Below are 23,904 nucleotides of genomic sequence, written 5' to 3'. Positions count from 1 at the left end.
GAACTTCCAGTCACTTCCGGTCAGAGGAAGCAACAGGGTGGCAGGAAGGTATGCTGCTGCCCCACTGGACCATTTGAATACACAGCACCAGTGGGGGAAATGCCGTAAGAACATCCTCCCCCACGCTTAAAGTTATCCACCCTCCCACTTTCGAACCAGCTTGAATGCCAGTCCACGGAACTGGTTTGGTGCTCCTAGAATGGAGCGCAGAATGGTTCGGTGCACATCCCTAGCTCTGGGTGCTCCCTGCTTCTCAGCCTATGCTACTAGGAAATTCTCACATCCCAGCCATACTCAGTTATCTTAATAGTAACTCCTATTTGGCACCTGCTCATGAGAACACAACCATTTGCCAAAGAGAGGCAAATTGTGGCACGGACAGCACAGTAAATACTTGCCTGACTTGAAAGGACCTTGTGTGAATGTATCCATAGAAACTGTGGCATATCTCCACACAAGTTCTTTGGAAACCATGGTGCAAGAAGCAAGTGCAGTATTTTTATTTGTGTTTTAAGGGAGCACAGATTTGAAATGTCATTTAGTCTTAAGATTGTGTGTTTGTTTTTGCCATAAACCTTTCTGTAAGATGTTCCATTTCTTTGAAAAGCTAGGTAGCAATAATCCACTAGCTGCAGTTTACTAATCTAGTAAATACCTACCCTCAGTCCCAAAGATTCTTGCCTCTGTCTGTGAGTTGTCTTACGTACAGTTAATGCAACATGTCTACTTAGAGATAAATCCCTCTAAGTTCAATGGGACTTACTAGGGAAGTATATATGTAGGATTACAGCCTAAATGTGGCTCTTCAGAATTCTGGCAGTGCATATATAAGTAATCTCTACATATCTCTAAGATTGCCTGATTTGGCATAGTTAGGGAAGGCAAAAGCTGTTTTAAAATTTACCAGCAACAATTTGTTGGCTTGCCCTAAAGGAATTAATTAAGGTAACATTTATCAAAAATATGCAGCCTGATCCTACGCACATGCACCACTGGTTTCAAAAAGTCTTATTCCTAAATCAGTTTACATAAGGATTGCAGTCTAGAAGCATATTTTTATACATGATTACTCAGAAATAAGTTCCACTATGTTCAATGGAGCTTTTTCCCAGGTAAGTGTGAATTGGAGTACTGCTAAAGAAACTTGGGGGGGGGGGCATTTTTAAAGCTCTAATGAAAGGTGTACAGCCAGGCAGAAAAGTGAATATGTTATTATTTTTTAAAGCTCGAGTTGTCAGGTTTTGCCAACTTGTCAGGAAATTTCACTCAGTCTGCTGGAAGTTCAGGTGGAACTTGTCAAGTTCTGTTTGAACTCATGCATTAGATACTGGCAATCAGCATCTTGTAAAAAAAAAGAAGAAGAAGCACATCCTGTGTCTATGCAGCTCTATTAGACCTTTATTTAAAATCAAGATGTGCTGGATACCGGCCATACTTGGTGGACCTGCAAGTCTGTATTTTCCTGAGTGCTATATTTGCTCTAAATAATAGGGAGAATTTTTGATGATGATTTTTCCCCCTCCTAAAGAAATAACTTGGAAGCATTTTAAAAGCTCTCTGCAATGTTATAAAACAACTCTACGTTATGCGATATGAAGCATCAGCTCAAAAGGTATCTATGCCTAACCCAATGGAAATTTTCCACAATTATTTTGGACAGGGAAACATTTCCATGAGTTAACATGTTAATATTTCTTATGAAGCACTTCTGTGTATTGTGGAATTCTTATTTTGCCTCATCTAGTTGCTGGTGACACATACATAAGAAATGGGATTTAAACCCAGGTCAAAGTTAATACATGGCACATAGGAGGGTAGCTCACTGACCCACCCAGGGAAGCCCAAACTTCTCAGGAGCCCAATTCTCACTCATCCTACAACAAGAATAACAGAATTACAAAAATAAAAATATATAATAACATAATACAATTAATTAATGAAACAGTATGAAAACAGCAGGACAGAGCGTTTGTTTGTTTGTTTGTTTGTTTGTTATGTTTATGGACCGCCCCATCCAAAGACTCTGGGCATTGCACAAGAAGTTTTAAAAAGCATAAAAACAAACACCATTTAAAACACACTGCTTAAAACAATATAAAAACAACTTTAAAACAATTCAAAACCATTTAAAATCAATTAAAATACTTTAAAACAATTTTAAAACCTTGGAAAGCAAGGCCAAACTAGTAAGTTTTTAGGGCTCCTTTAAAGGCTAACAGAAAGCCTAAATTCAATTCAAAGTTTTTAGGGCTCCCTTAAAGGCTAACAGAAAGCCTAAATTCAATTCAATGACAGAGTCTTACCCTGGTACCTAAAGATTAAAAGCAAAGGTGGCAGATGAACCTCTCTGAGAAAGGAGTCTCCCAACAACCTTCCAATGATATAATGCCCAGTTGACTGAATAGCCAGTGAGGCTCTACAAATGAGCGGTGTGTAGAGCCTGGGAGGGGGGAACGGGGAGAGCGGGGGCCACCCAGCCCCCGGAAGTCCCAGGATGCCCTGTGCAATTGCACGGGGCATCCTGGGAGGACCCCCAACTCCAGGAGGCTGTTTGTAGCCTCCTGGTCAGGGGTCTACTTGTGTGTGGCTACACACCGCAGCAGCACATGATCAAAAAGACAAAGTTAGCAGAGCACTCACTCCTTAAATCTCATTTAATGGGAGGGGGAATTAGGTGGGCTAGACACCTTGGAACCACTGGGCTTGCCTGCAATGATCAGTAGAAAGAGGGCTAGGCTCCCTTAGCCTGCTTTCTGGTGATCGTGGGAATAGGCTCAGTGTCTAATGATCAGCTCCTCACAGCACTGCAACTGTTTACACTATTAGTCAAATCTCAGTTGGAATGAAAATTCCCATCCTTTGCTGTAGACTGGGATATATGAAATGTTTCCACATTATGGAGTATACCTCAAATAGCCAAGAAGTTGTAAAGAAGTTTATGGGAATTTAATGAGGCTGTGTTAAGTTTAGATACCCCATCCTAACTGGGTAAAGCAGCACCTGCTAAAGTGAGGTTCTCTTAAATTTTGCAAGGGGAAAGCAACTGTTCCTTTCAATCCTACAACATCCATCCAGTGGCTAGTGCTGATGTCCTCTTTGTGTGTATTTGTCTGGGTTCTTTTAGACTGTGGACTCTTTTGGGATGGGGAACCATATTCTCATTAATTTTGCTATGAAACTAAATTGTTGCTTAGCTATATACACTTTTTTGTTGTTTAAAAGCAGTATACCAGAAGGTTACAAGTTCGATCCTGACCAGGGGCTCAAGGTTGACTCAGCCTTCCATCCTTCCGAGGTCGGTAAAATGAGTACCCAGAATGTTGGGGGGCAATATGCTAAATCATTGTAAACCGCTTAGAGAGCTTCCAGCTATAGAGCAGTATATAAATGTAAGTGCTATTGCTATTGCTATATATTATGATATAATAATAATGTGGGAATGAAATATCTGGAGATTTGCCAGTTATACTGCAGTTAATTAGGGAGAATGTCATACTTTAACCAGAGCTCATCCCATGCCAGACACAGATTTGCTTGGGACAAATGCTGTTCCATAAAACTGTGCCGTTGAGTCGGTGTCGACTCCTGTGGTTGAGCCCTGTGGTTGTCTTTGGTAGAATACAGGAGGGGCTTACTACTGCCATCTCCCATGCAGTATGAGATGATGCCTTTCAGCATCTTTCCTACATCACTGCTGCCCAATATAGGTGTTTTCCATAGTCTGGGAAACCTACCCGTGGGGATTTGAACTGGTAACCTCTGGCTTGCTAATCATGTCATTTTCCCACTGCGCCATTAAAAAGGGCTTATTTAAACATAATGGAGGCTACATGAATGCTGCCCCTAAATGCTAACCCTGTGTAGGTGCTCTACGTGATAGTGTGATGTTTAAAAGGCTCTTTGCCTGTGCTCAGGCCCTCTATTAATGGAGCATTTGCCCACCAGGGCTAATGATATCCATACCAGTGTGCTGAGTAAGGTCATTCTCACAACCAGGTAAAGCAGGGTAGGAGTGGGAAAACCCAGTTAGTGAGTTTCTTGTAGAGCCAGGGGACCCGCTCCTACCCTGCTCCTCCAGAACAGGGCTACCCAACCATTTTACCTAGGCTTTAACCTAGGTTAAAGCCACACAGCCTCCATGTTACCTCCCAGCCCTGACTGGGTGTTTCATTGGGGCTGTTTGCAGTAGCTCCACTTCCTAGCAGCCCAGCTCCCTTTGAACAATTGAGTGCTGCCTATAGAGCAGACAGGAATCTGGGAGCTGCTGCATTGATGAGGACAGTCTTTCTACTGCCATGCAATGCATTGTGGGATACTGGAGGACTTCCTCCTCTAGATCACCTTCAGAAGATCACCATGGCACTGATTGTGAGGACGTGTGGTACAGTGGTGTCCAGGTGAGCCGTATGAGGTGAGCCGTATGAGGTTGTGTCCTGCCTTCTGCCACAGCGCTCCCCAGCCCCAGCCTCATGGGTCATCTGAAAGACCCTAGTGTGTATTGGTTGGTTGATATACTAACAAAGTGCCTTTTAAGCATTACAACAGCAGTGTGCAGCACCTCCATGGGAAAGAGGGCTTGTTAGCTGAGCAGAAGTAGTTTCCTGAAGCTCTATTTTGAATTTGGCTGATATAAGGAAATACTGCCATCTACTTGGAATCTTCAGAAGCTTAGCTCGTGTGTGTGTGTGTGTGTTACTTTAAATTCATAAAAGATTGTGGCAGCATTATGTATCATCATCATCATCATTCTTTATAATGATCGCTGACCAGAGATGGCAGCATTATATTGTTCCTGCATGAGGTAGTCAATTAATGGCATAAGCAATAAGCTCTCCGTGGTGACCACTGTTTCCATTGGGATTTTGCCATTTACTCTGGACCGGGTCTCACGATCAGTGAGACCCGGTTTTGTCTGGTGAGCAGGAAGAGCGGGCTAAGCCCACTCTCCCCGCTCACGAGAGGGCAGGGAGCCCGAGGCGGCCGGATCGGCCACCCACACAATGGCCGGCTCTGAAACAGAGCCGGCAGGGGGTGGGAGGAGCGGGGGCCACACGGCCCCCGCAAGCCCCAGATGCCCTGCGTGAGCGCGCAGGGCATACTGGGGAGCCTCCCGGCCAGGGGTCTACTCGTGAGTAGGCACAGCGCGAAGGCATGCCACAGCTACTCATGATTGCAAAAAGCAGGTTTGCAGAAGCGCTCACTCCGCAAACCTGCTTTTTGCAAGGGGTTCTCGAGTGGGTTAGCCGCTCTAGAACCACCGGGCTCGACTGTGAGCCCAATGGTTCTGACGACCAACAAAAATTGGGCTAGCCTCTGCTAGCCCGATTTTTGTTGGGCGTGAGAATAGCCCCACAGTCTCAGTTCTTTATACAGGGCATGCTTGTATATATATTTGAATGTCTCTGTGTACTCGCTTTGGGGTGGAGTCATTGTGTTTGTCTCCTCTTCATGTGCTGTCTTGAATTTCAAACGGAGAGGTTCTCCTTCTCTCTGCATAGGAGACTGTTAGTCTGTTTATTGTTTTCTTAGCCTATGTTTATAGTTAGTAATAAATATCAAACTCTTATTTCTCAGTTAAACTTGGCTTCCTCTTCAGTTACTTAGAGTAGATAAGTAATTTCCCCGCAACAATTTCCCCAAGACAGCTGTCTTCTCAGGTGTTGCATCGCACAGTTCAAGGAATTGTTTTCAATGGCACCATAACACCTTCTAGTAGGGGGGAAAAGAGTCACGGGGAAGTGAATTCTTTGCTGCATAAAGACTGCCATCAGTAGGAGCAATTCAAAAATGGTGATCCTTTGTACATTTATCATATCAGAATGACAGATGTATGTCTGAAGTGCTTGCAGATTCTTTTAACTGTTTCTGTGTCTAACTGAGCAATAGTAATTGACTAGTTAGTAATGTCTAATGAATGGTGGCCACATCAAAAGATACATCGTCTGCACACTTCATTGGGGCATTGATGAGCATGCTGACATGGATGGAAATGTGCACTCAGATTGGTGCCTGTATCTGCACTGACAATGTTTAGAGAAAAAGAAAACGCTTCATACAGAAATCTCCCTTGCTGGATTGGTGTGCTGTAATGATAGATTATCATCTGAAGCTATTTTCACACAACTGTCTCATTGGTCAAAGTATTTAAGGCAACATCCTGCTTTGCATTAGAACATGTGATATCAGCTGCCCCAGAAAAAAGAATTGTTTGCATTGTGCTGGACATTCACATATTACAAGTTCCTTTGAAAGACAGCCTAATCGTGATCCCAATTAAATACTGAGAAGTATAAAAGAAGCTTTCCACCTAGGGAATAGGCTGGTGGAACATAACAAGAATAGTATTTACAATTTAAATTAACATCTTGCTACCGGAGAGCAAGCACAATTTGTCAATAATTGGGAAATTTAATGAGGGATTTTAAAAAAATTTAACATAATGGTAGCTCACTATTTAAATAAATAAAATTATATGCCCAATTGGCTTCCTATTTTGATCCTGTCCCTGAGGGAGATTTCATGCAAAGCCCCATTATGGTAATTATGAATAGTCTGAAGAATTCCACAACAGCACTCATGAATAATGCAATGGTTTTTACAGTTGCTGATAGAATCAATACTATATTAAAATCCCACCATTACAAAAATAATATTAACATACTGTAGCTGATAGTACAAGTCAGCACTTTTACGTTCCATTGGAGTGAGCAGGAAAGATATGCTTAATTTTTCTATCGAAATTTTTTTAAGTGCTTTGATTTGACTGGATCTTGCCCATAATATTTTCATGTTTTAAGTGGCAACTTAGCATTATAAAGCAATAAATAACTATGGGTCTACCCTAGCCTTTCTATATGTGTCAAGAGCGTTTCCCGACTGCCAGCTTTACTGCAGGGAGAACTGGATTAAATTAGCACGAGTTAGGACGAGTGTATACAAACTGCTTTTATGCATATATAAAGGCATAAATAAATGCATTTGCTTATAAATAAGCAAAAATCAAAGGAAATCTGGGCTGTTCACATTGTTGCTGCCACCACCCCTGCTGCCTGCTCCTTCTCTGAATCACACAGTCAAAATCTTGTCATTCTCCCAGGGCTCTGTGCTGTCTCCAATGCTCTTTAACATCTACATCTATATGAAAAATGAAATGAAATGTCTTTGCATTCCATCCTGATATCCTTCATCCCTCTTGCATGCCTTTAACTTGCTGATCTTTGGTATTTTTATCTCCCACAAGCTTCACCCACAGGTGTCAGTATTCCTAATCTCTACCCACACATGCGTCCAACTTCAAAATGCCTTTAGTGACAGGATTTCAGCCTGTCACCAGCTGCTTCCTTTGATGTGGACATCCTAGTAATCTACCTTTCAGTCTTGGCCTGGCCACTTGGTTTCCCCACCGCCCCCGCCCCCAGATCGAGTCTTACTGAGAGCTCTCAGCAGCCCTGCACTTGCAAAGATTGCTGAGCTCATGCCATAGCTAGTTCTAACAGCTTCCTTATTCTGATACTTTACCTACAGAACAATCCACCATTAAGCCAATATAGCTGAATAGATGTTCCGCCTAATCAAAATCAATAGTGCCACCTTTGTTTATGACATCAGCACATCATTGAGTATGAAACTGCTCATCATTCCTTTTTAATGAGCTAATAAAACAAGCTGAACCAAACTTAAAGTCACTTGAGAGTAATCAGCAAAAATGCCCTTAACCTTAAGAATGAAAGCAGCTATTCTCAAGACATAATCCTTGACACCAGTTTCCATGATGCATTTAATATGAGCAGCCCCCTGATTTTAGCCCACACAATACGTTATGTTGCATGTATAAACAAGTATATGAACACATGGCATGCTTTTGTGTGAAAGACTGTACATGTGTTCATTTTAAAAGTGAAGCTGGATGCAGGCCCATTCAAATACAGAATACCAAGTGTACTACTGTATCTGCACTGAGCGAATGTGTGAACAACTATCCCTGTGCACAGATCTCTATGTGTGTACACTGTACACAGATTGTACATGCATTACTCCATCTGAACCATGAGAACTCCAAAGCAATATTTATTTATTTATTTATTCATTCATTTATTCATTTAACACATTTTAATACCACCCAAAACACAAGTTCTCTGGGTGGTTTACTAGACAATAAAAACAACCAATAAAAAGATTAACACATTTCAACAATTAAAATTTAAAACGTTAAAACTATTAAAACACAATTAAAAACAATTAAAATAATATCTAATTAAAAGCCTGGGTGAACAAATGCATCTTGATGGCCTTTTTTAAAGTTCTAAGAGATGGGGAGGCTCTTATTCCAGCAGGAAGTGTGTTCCAAAACCTTGGAGCAGCAATGGAGAAGGCCCGTCCCTTAGTAGCCCCCAGATGGCCTGGTGGCAACTGCAGACGAACCTCTCCAGATTATTATTATTATTATTATTATTACATTTATATCCTGCTCTTCCTCCAAGGAGCCCAGAGCGGTGTACTACATACTTAAGTTTCTCTTTCACAACAACCCTGTGAAGCAGGCTAGGCTGAGAGAGGAGTGACTGGCCCAGAGTCACCCAGCTAGTTTTATGGCTGAATGGGGATTTGAACTCAGGTCTCCCCGGTCCTAGTCCAGCACTCTAACCACTACACCACACTGGGTGGTGTGGTTCATAGGAAAGAAGACATTCTCTTAAATACCCAGGGCCCAAGCTGTTTAGGGCTTTATAGGTTATAACCATAACCTTGTACTTTGCCCAGAAACTTATTGGCAGCCAGTGTAATATTTTTTAAAAATAGGAGTGATATGATCTCTCTGAGATGACCCAGAGACCAACCTGGCTGCTGCATTCTGGACTAAATGCAATTTCTGGACCACATACAAAGGCAGCACCACATAGAGTGCATTGCAGTAGTCAAGTCTGGAGGTGACCAGCTGATGTACTACTGTTCTGAGGTCATTTATCTCAAGAAACGGATGCAGCTGGCGTATCAGCCGAAGCTGATAAAAACCAACCTCTGGCCACTGCCTCAACCTGGGACGCCAGGGAGAGTTTTGTGTCCAGAAGCACCCCCAGACTGCGTACAAGTTCCTTCTGGAGAAGTGTGACCCCCATCCAGAACAGGCAGTTCAAATCATTGAATACGTCACAGCGGGTAATAGATGGTTCCAAATTCTGATTCAAGGGAGGAGGGGCATTCACTAGCTCTCTCACAACCCTGAACAACTCTGCCGGACATGAACTTGTGGATGCAATACGGGCCGAAAAGAATCACGTTTTTGCCACCCGTATTGCCAGACCATAGATCTTCAAATGTGCTCTATGTTGTAATCTGTCGGATTCGAGTCGAGTCTTCCTCCACTTGCATCCAGTCATCTACCTTGCTGCTTCAGCCCCCGTAGTTCTTCCGTATACCAAGGGGGCCAATTCTGAAGCGGGTTGGAGAGGATGCTTAGGTGTGATCACTTCGACTGCCCTGGTGAGCTTGCTCTTCCAGTTCTCCACCAGGGCATCAACAGGATCTCCGGCAGAGCCAACACTAAATCCCTCCAAGGCTTCTTGGAATCCTATTGGATCCAATAACCTTCTTGGGCAGACAATTCTAATTGGCTCCTTGCCCCTGCGAAGGTGGGGTGTGACTCTGAGTCCAACCTTAACCAGATGGTGGTCCATCCATGACAATGGAGAAATCACAGGAGTCCCCACCCACAGAACACCACCTTGATCAGAGTGAAAGACCAGATCAACTGTGTGACCTGCAATGTGTGTCAGTCCTGAGACTCTTTGGGACCCATAGTTGTCATGGCCACTATTAACTCCTGAGCTGCCCCAGACAAATTGCCCCCAAAGTGGACATTGAAGTCCCCCAGCACCACAAGCCTGGGAGACTCCAACGCCAAACCCAAGACCAAGTCTGTCAGCTCAGTTAGGGACTCCATCAGGCAGCGGAGCAATCGGTACACCAACAGAAGTCCCAGTCTATCCCTGGTCCCCAAACTTAGGTACACACATTCAATATGGTCAGACACTTCCAAAGGAATTCTGGTCAGGGAGAGGTTATTCTTATAGACCTCAGCCACTCCACCTCTCTGCCCACATCCCTGCACCTGCTCCTCAACAGAGTACCCTGGAGGAAGAAGCTGGGACCAGACTGGGCCACCAGCCTCCCCCAACCAAGTCTCTGTAATACATGCCAGGTCTGCCCCTTCATTCAGAATCAGATCATGGCTGGTTTACGACTTATTCTGGACAGACCTGGCATTACAGAGGAGCAAGGTGAGAGTCTGTGGGAGGTTGGCACTGCTCCCCAATGTCAAAGAGCTGGCAGGGCAGCTGGAAGGGGAAATGGCTAAAAGATTTCTGACTTCCCTTCCCCTGTAACAACGTGCTGACCTGCCAACTTTACTTCCTTTATTCCCCAATACCACTGGAATAGCCACCCCACAGTCAGTGGACACACCCCCTGTCTCCCCATCCCCAGACAAACAAAGACACATCTGAAATACCTAGGATCCAAAAACAACAGAAGCCAAAAAATATCACCAGGCCCTTGCCGCCCCCGAAGCAGTTCCTCCAAAGGGGCAACCCCCTTTGGTGTTGCCCCTTCAGTGGCAACCCTGCTGGTGGCAGGCCCACCACCAGAGGGCAGCAGCCCTTTTATAAACCCAAAAAGATGGCTAATCTGGGCAGCTGACCTTCAGGAACTGCTGACTCACTCCCTCTGGCCCCAATCCTGCACAGACAATAGAAGTCCTCAGAACACTAGAAAGCCCCAGAGCAGAGGAACAAAGGCAAGGAATACATACAGACAGAACTTAACACAGATGAACATCATACATCAAATTTGGTCACATCAGATCACAAATCTTTTTACTGTAGCATATGTAAAATACCGCAGCACTCTCTAGAAAAGGTATAAGATAGCCTTCTACCTTTTAAAGGGTTTTTAAGGATTGCAAGAATGATTTTTCCCCCTCCAGCATTAGGCCCCTTTCATACATCTGCAGCTATATAGCTTCTAATCTAAGCTGCTGTCTCAGACAGTTGTGGCAAATGTGCAGATATGGAAACAATGTGGGTGACATCAGTCATGGAGGTCTTTCCAACTTAATCACCACTCCACTGGGAGCAGGATGACAATTGGGAGGAAGGGAAAGACCCATGTAATTGGTCCAGCACATGGTTGTGATATTCAGAGACATTTATCAGTTGTGGGAGGCAGCATGTAAGAAGGCATAATTCCCACATGGCTGCCTATATAGTGAAGGTGTCCAGTATGTGAATGACTTGCTAGAAACCCAACAGGACCCAGCGTTTCCATTGCATCTCTCTAAAATGCTGCTCCTTCTGCATTACAAAATCAATAGCTGGCCTGTTCTCAGATTTCTTTTAATATTATTTTTATAATCCACAGTTCACTCAGATAAACCGCTTAAGAAAAGGCTGAAAAACAACATTCTTTCAAATAGATTGTAATAAGGTCAGTGCAAAGTGTTTGTCCCGATTAAGTTAAGATGACATAACAGAAGGTTTTCTTTTTAATCATAGGAATTCTTTTTTAAAACCACCAAACTTCACTTTCCTGTATCCATGGAAACTGCTCCTAATAATGTGTACCTGTATTTTTATTTCCAGAAATTTACATTCGATATGGAAGTACAGATTTTGTCAAAAATCTTTCTGAGCTGGCTATATAGATTTTGCTGGTCCAACTAAGAAGCTGGGGGAAAGACTTGTCAGCTTCACCAATGCTGGGGAAACTTCAGGCAGGCACCCACTTCTTTCCCTTACCTCTATTGCTTTGAGCAGGAGGCAGTTTCCCTTCAAAGGGTGTTTTCGCACAGCAGCTCCAGCATTCACCTCAGGTTTAAAAAAGAAAATGACAAGGTTTTCCCCTGACAACAGTTCATTGAAGAGAAGGGTGGATGGGGAGAAAGGAAATGGCTGTTGGGGTGAAAGGAATATCTGTGCATTTGCATCCACGTCATGTCACAGGACCATATTGTGGTCACTTTTGGGCTGCCACATATGTGTGCAGGCCATTTGTGTGACCCAGGTTGTGACCTGGCACCCTTGAAGCAGGCTTGAATTGACTGGGGGTGGGGGGTGGGTCTGTCTTGACTTCAAGCCGAACCAGGCCCAGGTCAAGGTCAAGCTCTCGAACTGAACTGGATTGAGCTTGAACCAGCTTGAGATTGAGCTAGTTAGCACATCCCAAGTGGCCAGAGGTGCTTTCTATCAGCTTTGGTTGATATACCAGTTGTGTCCACTTCTTGAGAAAAATGGCCTCAGAACAGTGGCACACATGCTGGTAACCTCCAGACTTGACTACTGCAATGTGCAGTAGGGGCTGCCTCTGTACTGCAGTTGGTACAGAATATAGCAGCCAGGTTGGTCTCTGGCTCGAAGAGACCATATTACTCCTATATTAAAAGAACTACACTGACTATCTTGAAAGAAATTTATTTTCTTTTCAAGAAAAGAAGTCTTGAAAGAAATTTATTACCCAAGCTTTAAGACTTCACTTGTGGTTTTAAATTGTTTTAAGATCTTAATTTCTGTTTTAATTTGTTTTATGTCACTGTAAACCACCCTGAGACAGAGTTAGGGTAGTTTATGATGTACAAATATTGTACGTACATACATACATACAGTTTATATGACAATGGTCTGGGTCTCATGATCAGTGAGACCCGGTTCCTAGCCGTGAGCGGGAAGAGCCTCCCTGCTCATGAGCGGGCAGGGAGCCCTGGGCAGCCAGATTGGCCGCCCACACGATGGCTGGCTCCAAGACGGAGCCAGCAGGGGCTGGGGAGCTCGAGGGCCACACGGCCCCCGGAAGCCCCAGTATGCCCTGCATGAGTGCGCAGGGCATACTGGGGAGACCCTTGAGCCAGGAGGCTGCTTTTAAGCCTCCCGGCTGGGGGTCTACTCACAAGTAGCTGTGGCGCGGAGCCGCGCCTACTCACGAGCAGATAGCTCGGGTTTGCGGAGCAAGCGCTCCACAAACCCGGGCTAAGGGGCAAGCTACAGGAGTGGGTTAGCCGCTCCAGAACCACTGGGCTCAGCTGCGAGCCCGGTGGTTTTTACGATCACAAAAATCGGATTTTCCTAGCCCGATTTTTGTGATCGTAAGAATAGCCCCTATGACTATATAAATATTTGTAGTTGTTTATAGTCTGCAAAATGGTACAAGGAAAAAAACCACCCCTCTTTCTGTTCCAGAGAACAGAAATTAAAACAAAGGGGGGAAGATAGATCTGAAAAATATCTTTGCAGGGGACCCCTTTGACCAGGTTGATACAGTGGGGTGGACTGGATTTCACTGAAGACCAAAAGCCTTTTTGAAGATTATTTTTAATACCACATCTCTGTTCAGCCACACCAATTGACTCATAGTTGATGTATGTATCCATATAGCACCACTGCAGAATACATCTGAGGGATTGCTTGTTTATGTGCTCCACCAGGTAAGGGATGGGGGAAGAAACTTCCCTGTATGACAGGGAGAAGTTAGATAGACCTGTCTCTGAGCCTGACACGCTAGTTTACCACAGACAGAGGATGGTTGCTATATTTTTTGTTGGTTTGTTTAAACTTTCATATCTCATCTTTCAGTTAAAAGTTCTCAGGTAGCTTACAAAGTATCAATTGCTCATGAAAACACAGCAGGAAAAAACAACATATTAATAAAAGTACAGTAGAACATCGACTGAGCGGAGACAATCCCAAACCCAATTGAACATGATGGGGAAAGGTTTTCCAGAACAGGCAAATTTTTAAAAGGCACCAGAGAATTAATCGGGGGGAGTTCCCTGGGGTTCTGTCGGTGGGGGGATATAGTGGAGCTTCACCTCCCTTATGAAGGGGTGCTGTCAAATGAAGACTAACATGTTCTTGTATTTTTAATGAGGAGCCCACTGTCCCCCAACCCCCCACACCTGGTACTGAAGCAAAGTCAAACATTTTCTCATTTTAGCTACATTCTTTGTTTTCTACTGGGCTGTTGGTGTGTGGCTCAGTCCCATCCTGAGGGACAGAGGTGTACAGGATCATGTACAAAGATGCCTTTCATATATCCTAGAGTGGTGAAGCCATGTAGAAGCTTGGAGGAAGCTCCTTGTCAGTTGCTGCCCTGAGATCAAGGCCTGGGAAGAACACGTTTGCCTCCTTGGGCCAGAGTGAAAGTGGTTACATGGTTTTCTCCCAGGAGCACAGGAAAATGGTTTACAGCCTATGAGCTCCTACTCCTGTACATGAAACTGGGCAGGTAGGCTACAAACCTAAGAACTCTTAGGAAGAAGGGAAGAAGGAATTTATTTCGAAGAATGTCTGTAAGATGTGTTTCAGTGCATATGATGAGGGTGCCAGTTCCTCAAAAATAGTGGCGCTGAAGGGAAACATATACAGCTATCTTGGTTAACAAGGTTTGTTCTCCACTTTTTGCATGCTGTTTGATATTATAGCCAACCAGTCCAGCGCTGGCACTGATGTAGCGCTATATGTCTTTTCCAATAAGGGGAAAAAACCTTTTGCTGTTTTAATTAATTTTTGTTCCATTCAGAAAATCCAGGTTTTCTTTCCATCTGTTTTTTTTCACAGCAAACTGTGCCAGAATATATTTTAATTATTCCTGTGGCACTCTGTCAAGAGCTTTTTGGCTAATTAAAGTTTCAATAATGTAGCCTTTTAAGAACATGAGAATTGCCTTGATAGACCAGGCCAACCATTAATCTAGCCTAGTGTGCTGTCTTCATCAGTGCCCAGCCAAATGCCTCTGGGAACTCACATGAAGAGAATGAAGGTGATTGCCTTCCCAGTTCTTGCCGCTAGCATCTGGCAGATAAAATGCCGCAGAATAAGGAGGTTCCATTGTTTACTTGTAACAAATAAAAGAAGACAGATTCATCTATCTTCTATCAGCTTGTCTAATCCGTTTTTTAACCATCTAGAGAAGTGGCCATCAACATATCTTATGCCCATGACCTCCATAGCTTGTAGTACAATCCTATGAACATTAACTGGCCCTATCCACCCCCAGCACAGTACCTCCAGTGACGGTTGCTGGTGTCTATCTTATATTTCTTTTTAGATTGTGATCCCTTTGGGGACAGGGATCTATCTATCTATCTATCTATCTATATAATTTATTTATTATTTCTCTATGTAAACCTTGTTGAAAAGTGGTATATAAATACTTGTTGCTGTTGTACTCAGAGAAATCAGTCATACAATGTTCAGTTGTGTATTGTATTCAGGGCCAGCCGGCTAATGAGCCATAGTGAAGCAGCTATCTCAGGTGGCCGATTGGTGGTGGGGGTGTCTCACACCTGCCTCCACCAGCCACCTGCCTTACAGCTTTTGTATTTAGCAGCTGTGAGATTACCCCGCTACCCCATCTGCCAGGATTCGTAATGGCCCCACTGCTATTTCATTGCTTCTGTTCCTCCTCCTCTCACTTGCCCTACCCCAGAGGAAAGAAACAGAGTGGAAAAGGGAACTCATACTTCCTTTTGCTCCATTCACCCCCCTCCCATTTTTTCAAAAGGCATGGGGTAGGGCAAGTGGGAAGAGGACAAGTGGGGAGAGGAGGAGTTGCTTCAGCAACAGTATTGGTGGCTGCCACCTTCAGCAACTAAGGAGAAATGGGGATGAGGAGATTGGGAGCTGGGTGGGTGGGACATGTGACACACTCTGCACATGGTGGGTGGCAAGATCAGGGTGGGAATTAACCATTCCCACAACTGGGAATTGTGGTTTGCCACACTGTCCCAAGTATCAAGGTAGCTTGAGTTAGGCCTCATAGGATTGCTGCCTACGTTGTGTGAACAAAATCATGTTGTATGCTCTGGACCTAGTGCTAATCAATTCCATGGAGTAACAAGGAGTTCTAGTATTCTGAAAAGGAGGCAGTACTTTTTCTTATTTACTCGACATAATTCAAAATATTATACATGTCTTGCCATCTCTTATGTCTTTATAAAGATGATAAAAATGTTATGGGGGGTGACCAGATCAGGAGGATATAGTATTCCAGTAGAGGAAACATTATAGATTTATATAATGGCATTATGACCATTTCCGCCCCGTCCCTTTCATAATTTAAACAGAGACTTAATTTCTTTTAGTGTAATGTAGGCAGATTGCTTATTTGTTTTATATACCATCACTTGATCTTTTATCTTAATGCAGGCTAGGCTTTGTGGTTGTGGCAGCGGGCCATAACCATTTTGCAAGAGATTCTTTTTGATAGGGGCCAAATTCAGATGCATTGACATACATATTGCATCATGCCTTCCAGAATGCAGCCCTAATAGGGTCTCAGTAACCTCAGTAATTAAAAGCAACTTAGCCATTGAAAGGGGCATTTAAAAGCAAGCATGATTAAAGCACACAATGAGTAATTGTGCTGTTCTTGCCAGGAACAGCTAAACCCACAAAACCAAACACATCCCTATGCTCAGCCCAATCGCCCGGAATAATTCCATGTATTTGTCCACAGGATTGGCTTGTAGTTAGGATGCAGTGGCTGAACCAGTAAGCCAAGCTTTTTGGCATTGCAGCTGTCAAGGACTCACTGCTGTCCCCAACACCATCTCTGAGCCCATAGCCCTTGTGCAGTGGCAGTGGAGTGACAACCTAAGCAGAGAGAATGGCTCTGTCATTGCCTCCTCTCTCCCATCCCATCTGCCAAGGGAAGCCTACTGGGGTGGAGTTCAGTATCTTTCGGGGGTGGGATGGGGGTGCAGTAGGAGGAGGCCCATGGAGGGTAATTTGCCAAAACTTCCTAAAACCTGGAGCCAGCCCTGCAGGAAATTTAAACTCATGTACCGTGAATGATTCATCAAGACCAGATAGACATGGAGTTCATTCACACAATCAAAAACTGTGTTCCACCCAGGTTTGGGTTGGTGCGTGTGCTCCACATTTTCACTTGTGTGCAAGCAAGGTAGGAGGAAAACCTGGGAAGCTTTCCTCTGTACCTTGTTTCCACACAATCACTTTTACCAAGGTTTTCCTCTTACCTTGCTTCCACACAACTGAAAATTGGGAGCACACACAGCTCCCAAACCCTGGTAGAACACAATTTTTTTACTGTGTGCATGACCTCATAAGCTGACCTGGAGTACCTTGTGTATGTCTACTCAGCAACACAATCTTATGCACTCTGTCCAGTGAGACTTGCTTCCTGGTAAGTATGCAGAGCGTTACAGAGTCAGAATGTCTTGAGGATGTCTCCAGTGTTTGACATTTTCTCTGTGCTTAGGTGGAATTCTGCAGAAAATCCAAAGTATGACTCATCCACTTCAGGGATATTTGTTTATTACAGCTTTTAGACTGCACTCTTCTGTACCAACATCAAGAGCTAACCACCAGAGGCTAACAATAACATTTAAGATAAAATACTATCAAAAGACAATGGCTGACCCGCTGACTAATGAAGCGCTTGCATATCAAAGTTGCACTAGCATGAGAAGATTGTACTATTGCGCTAACAAATGGGGATTTGTAGAATTGCACTCTTGCACAAAAGTTCCCTTTAAAACAGCTGAGGCATGGCAGAGTTGCTCAAGCACAAGCATGCTTGCAGTAGTACAACACTAGACTGAAACGCATTCTCAGGACTTTGCACAAGTGGCTAGTGCAACAGCTTTGTGCTAGAGCAGCACTCTTCTGCAAGTGCCCCATTAGAATGTCAGCCAATAAAAATAAAACTGTGTAATAAAATTTCGATTAGATGCAGCCGAAGAAGAAAAAAATCAGAGGGAGCATAGAATCAAACATCCAATCAAACTCCAAAACATTTCAGGAGGGCAAGAGATTGCCAAAACAAATCACCCAAAATGGGCAGTTTCGAGTACAGATCATTACCCGAAACGTTTCGCACATCCCTACTATTTATATACTGTTTTTCAAAACAACAGTTCTCAGTTTACATAGAAAAATAATAAAAAGATTATTTGCTATCCCAAAGGACTCACAATCTCAAAAGAAACACAAAGTTGATTCCAGCAACAACCAATGAAGTGATGATATGCTAAAGTTGAATAGGACTAGTTACTTCCCACCCATTGACCCCTGCCACTTAATACAGAGAGAATCACCTTAAGTGGCACAGCAGGGAAATGCTTGGCTAACAAGCAGAAGGTTGCCGGTTCAAATCCCCACTGGTATGTTCCCTAGACTATAGGAAACACCTATATTGGGCAGGAACAATATAGGAAGATGCTGAAAAGGAATAATCTCATACAACATGGGAAGAGGCAAAGGTAAACCCCTCCTGTATTCTACCAAAGACAACCACAGGGCTCTGTGGGCACCAGGAGTCAAAACTGACTTGATGGCACACTTTACCTTTACCCCTTTGAAAGGCGCCTTTTTGCCCAGTTAGCAGGGGGATGCTTGTCCAAACCATGAAGTTAACTATTTAAAAGATAAATGTTTGATGTATAAGATCACTTATGAACTCACAGTAAGAGAAACATGAAAGCACTCCTGTATCTTTAAATTGTAATATGGAGAGCAGCAGTGTCTCCTTGTATATAAACAGCCAAGATGCAGAGTAAGTTACAAATTGTCCAATTTTTTAGAAAAGAAAATCAGAAAATCAGATTCAGTAAATATAATCTCTGCTGCAATCACCAACCTGGCAACATTTGCATCTTAAATTGTGTGGAAACATTAGAATCATGTAGTATGGCATTCATGACATTGTGTAAATCCTGCCATTCATTTTGTGTTTTGAATAACATCCATATTCATCTTCAAAAGAGAAAAGCAGATAAGAGAAACAGGTTGCTTGCCAAAATCAAGGAGCAAATGAACTGGGGAACGAAGCTTAGGGTTGTAGAATTTTATATAACAATAATTTACAAAGACTGATCTGATTACAGACTGCAGTGTTCCAATTTAAAATATATATATATCAAATTCTGCATGCTTACCATGGCAACCTTTTGATTACACAGTTCATGTTCTTCTGTGCTTCTGAGATACTTTGCACTTTGTTCGAGAGACTCCCACACACCTTTTTGCAAAGTGGCATTAACATTTTGCTACCACATACATATACAGAATTGGGCATTTGAGGATTTGAAAGCAACAATCCACCAGTATCTTGAATTTACGATTTTTGCACTTTCTACTTATATATATGTTGGAGCATAACCTGGATGTGCACCAGTATGTGCTGTGTGCACATTCATGCTACACAAGCACACATACCATTGTACCAAATGAGATCTTGGTGATGTACAGTAACACCCATATAATTTATCTGTCGAGTATTAAACTAGATCAACCAAGTACTCCCCACCCCACCCCCGAAAATCTTTCACTGTCACCACTGTCTTCTTCTGGTTCACACTCATTCACAATTTACGTTTATGTTTATTTTTTTTGTTCATTTTTATACTGCCTTTCATAATGTATCTCAAGGCAGTTTACAGAAGTTAATACAATAAAATTCCATAAACGTTACATTTAAAACCTTAAAATCAACATTAAAAACCATAAACACACACACACACAAACAATTAAAAAGATAAACAGAATTCTGCTGGGTAGAATTTCTGTTATTAAAATAAATGTACTACCAAAGATGTTATTTCTATTTCAAATGATACCTGTAATTAATACTTTGACCTGTTTTAAATGTTGGCAGAAAGATATTTCTAATTTTATTTGGCAAGGGAAAAGACCCAGAATTAATTTTAAAAACTTAACTAAAGAAAGAGGAGGTCTTGCCCTTCCAAATTTAAGATTGTATTTTGATGCAGCATGTTTGGTATGGATGATAGAATGGATAGTGTTAAGAAACCCAAGAATTTTGGATTTGGAGGGCTTCGATAGAAGATTTGGTTGGCATGCGTATTTATTTTATGATAAGACCAAAGTACATAGGGACTTTCTTAACCATTACATTAGAAGAAGTTTGATAATAGTTTGGGAAAGAAATAAGAAATACTTAGAAAACAAGGTACCTCTGTGGTTATCTCCACTAGAAGCTGTTATGTGTAAAGAAGTGAATATGAAAACCATATAATGAAGTGTTGAATAAGTGTGATAATAAATGGGAATTGAAAAAGGAGGAAGAGCTAAAAGACAGAGTGACCAACTGGTTTCAATATTATCAGTTAAATGAGTTTGTTTGTTTAAAAAAATTGAAAATAGGCTTTGAAGAGCGGAGATCAATATTTGAAATAAAGTTATGTGAAAGTGATGTAAAACTAATTAGCAAAATGTACAATCTGTTATTATGTGAAGAAACAAGAGATGAAGTGGTAAAATCAACAATGGTAAAGTGGGCACAAGATGTAGGTCATATCAACTTAGAGGCCTGGGAGAAGCTATGGAAGAAAGATCTTAAATTTACAGCGTGTTATAATTTAAAAGAAAATGTTATAAAAATGATGTACAGGTGGTATTTAACACCTAATAAACTAGCTTTAATGTATAAAAATGTATCTAATAAGTGTTGGAGATGTAAAAATAGCAAGGGGTCTTTTTATCACATGTGGTGGTTCTGCAGAGAGGTAAAGAGGTTTTGGGATATGATTTATGATTAACTTTAAAAGATTTTTAAATGTGTATTTCATAAGAGACCTGAATCCTTTCTGTTAGGCATAATTAATGAAGAAATCTCGAAAGAAAATAGAAATTTATTCCTTTATCTTACGACGGCAGCTAGAATGGTTCTTGCTCAGAAATGGAGATCTGCAGAAATTCCAGCAAGAGAAGAATGGTTGATGAAGGCATATGAATATGCAGAAATGGCAAATTTTACTGTATTAGTAAGAGATAGTCATATAGAAAATTTTGTAGAAGATTGGAAACCCTTTTTGCAGTATATGAAAAACAATGTGAATTTGGATTTATTAACTGGGGGTGAAATGTAAAAATAACAGTTGGGGAATTTGTCATAGTAATGAAACGGATAGATTACTATGGTGATGAAAACAAGGACTAGGACATAATAACTAGATATATCAATACGGAGAAAATATTCACATGAGAGCAAATATGGATGTTGTAGTATAACTATGTTGAAAGATGAACTGGAAGTCACATTGATATGTAGAAAACTAATAAAAATAAAGTGCAAAAAAAGAAAAAGATAAAGATAAACAGAAGCAAAGAAGCCAAGAAACCTGGCAGCTTTCTGAGAAACCTAATTGGCCATTTTAATTACCCACGACTATATAAATGAAGTAATATATCCAAATAAGTCAACACCAGGTCTCCCTGCCCTTTCTTCTTCGCTCTTATGTAATTAATAATTGGCCCGCAAATAGGCTGGTAGGTATTATCAAAACCTAAAGTGTTGCTCTGCCTTTAAAGACTGGAACCATTTCCTCAGCACAGCAGTTCTGAAGTCCACAGGGTGACCCCACTAAGTGCTTTACTCAACATGGGCTTGCTCTTCATCCTTAGGCTTGATTAAGCCCATTGGCTTCCTGCTATGAAAAGAAAGGTGAACCTAGGAGAAAAGTGTCCAGCTCTCCTGAGGTTCCAACGTTCCTGACTGTGCATTGCTACAAGAGCTGTTAAATCTCTCACTAGATCCTGAGTGCAGCTCAGTGTTATATCAAGGACTGCCTCCACCCCATGACTAACTCTTCCCGGACACAATCATTTATTGCATATAGACCTTTCCCCCACTTTTGGCACGTGAACGGCCATACAATTGAGCAAGTGAGAAATTTCAAATATCTTGGAGTCGTTTTTCATTCTGCTGGAGGCCTAAGAGCTCACCTCAGTTATGTAATCCAAAACGCCCAACAATCAGCTAATGCTATCAGGTTTTTCTTTTTTACCAGGGGAGCTCTCTTTATTCCAGCTGCCATAAAACTCTTTACAGCCAAAGTTTATCCGCAGCTTCTATATGGTACCCAATTAGGCCCATTTGAGAATTTCACCCCCCTGGAAGTAGTACAAACTAAATTCTTAAGAATAATCCTCCAGGTTCCTTGTAGTGTTTCCAACACCATTCTTAGGTGTGAGGCAGGAGTCCTCAGACTTGAAACAAGATTCTGGCTGAGCATTTTTAGGTTTGGCTGAAGCTGATCTTCTTCCAAGCAGGCTTGGCTCCCCTAACACTTGTAAATAGCTACACCTCGAAATGGAAGGCAGCGCTCAAATTCAAATTACAATCTTATGGCCTCCCCCAGGAAGAGTTCATCAGGATGGGGTATGATCAAGCCATGCGGGTTATTAAACAGCATGTCTTGGATAGAGAACTCCAAGTTGAACTAGCAAAATTGCCAAGAGAGATCTATTTATGCAATCAGTCTTTAAATGTAAAGCCTGCAAAATATCTAAACAGGGTAATAATAGCAAAATTCAGGAGAGCTATGACTCTTGTTTGGCTAAATGCACTGAGAAATGCACTGCAGTTCTAGAGGAGAAGTTTTAAAAATTGCCATATTCAGCCCGCCTTTGTCCTTGCAGCTCAGGGGATATAGAAACTACTGCCATGTCATCCTTTATGGCACATTTTACAAGGATATTTGTATAAATTTTATTGCCCTGCTATTAATGGAGTTTCCTGGTCACACTGATGAGTTTTATTTAGATTATCTGTGCAATTTTAATGATTTGGTTTCTGGTAACGTGGCCATGTTTTGCTACATAGTTTGTAAAACTCGCAAAGAACTCTCCATCTAATTGGTTGCTACTGTTACAGTTATTGTTTATATATTATGCTGATCAATAACCGAAATAATCTTATCTATCTATAGACCTCTTGTTTCTTTGTCAGGACTTGAATGTATATTTATCCACTCAGTAGGTGGATAATGCTAACTTGGCAAAGAGGCACCTTTTAATGTGGTGATTCTCTTTATTTAGCAGGGGGAGAGTAACTGGCCCTATCCATCCCCAGCGCAGTACCTCCAGTGACTGTTGCTGGTGTCTATCTTATGTTTCTTTTTAGATTGAGAGCCCTTTGGGGACAGGGTTCCATCTTATTTGTTTGTTACTTCTCTGTGTAAACCGCACTGAGCCATTTTGGAAGGGCGGTATAGAAATCGAATTATTATAATTATTATTAATGATGATGATGATGATGATGATGATGATGATGATGCATTATCACATTTTCTCTGCTGGCAACTTCCCTGGTCTCTTTATCAAGATCACCATCAGAGCTCTGGTCAGGACAGCAATAATATGTTTCCAGTACTAGGTTAGTGTTTTGGCCTGGTATTTCTGCCTACAGTGATTCTGTGACTGTGTTTGACTGTGAATTTATTCTACACAGTGCTCTCTTCTGATGTACTGTATAGAGCTACACCACTGCCAGCAAAACCTACCCTGTAGACTTCATATCCAGGGATAAGCTTTCCCTATTGATTATTATTACTCCAAGTTTCAACACATTTCCCACAATATCTCTTCTAATACCAGGCACTCAAATGTTGCACCCATTTTAGCCTGAGGCTTCTAGCATGAGCACAGAAATACCTATATATTTTGTCCCTCAGAACATGTCTTCTTTGAATGTAATTTTTGCTATAATACTTTCTTAATCATTCATTGTGGTTGTGCACACGACTGAATATGCCAGCAGTGGGGAGGGCAGGCAGGGAGGCAAGCTCCTACCTACCTCCCCGCACACAAGCGCCACTTGTCTAAAAGCTCTGCTGCTCGCGCAGCACACAAGCAGCACCACAGTGAGCAGCAGAGCTGAGAACAGGAGGAGGAAGTTCTTGCATCCCTCAATGCTCTGTGCCAGGAGCATGGTGCCTTAAGGGCTTTTCCCAGAGCCAGGCATTAGCCTGATGAGCACACATGACTGCATCACTGGGGTTAAGGGTGCACTCACACCCTTACCCCTGGCTAAAGGCCAGGTTCAAAGTCAGGTTAGGCAGGGTGGCAGCACCGAGATTGAGAGCGATCCTGG

Source organism: Hemicordylus capensis, chromosome 2, assembly GCF_027244095.1.
Source record: "Hemicordylus capensis ecotype Gifberg chromosome 2, rHemCap1.1.pri, whole genome shotgun sequence".
In the NCBI taxonomy this organism is placed as follows: domain Eukaryota; kingdom Metazoa; phylum Chordata; class Lepidosauria; order Squamata; family Cordylidae; genus Hemicordylus; species Hemicordylus capensis.
This window is presented reverse-complemented; position numbering follows the sequence as displayed.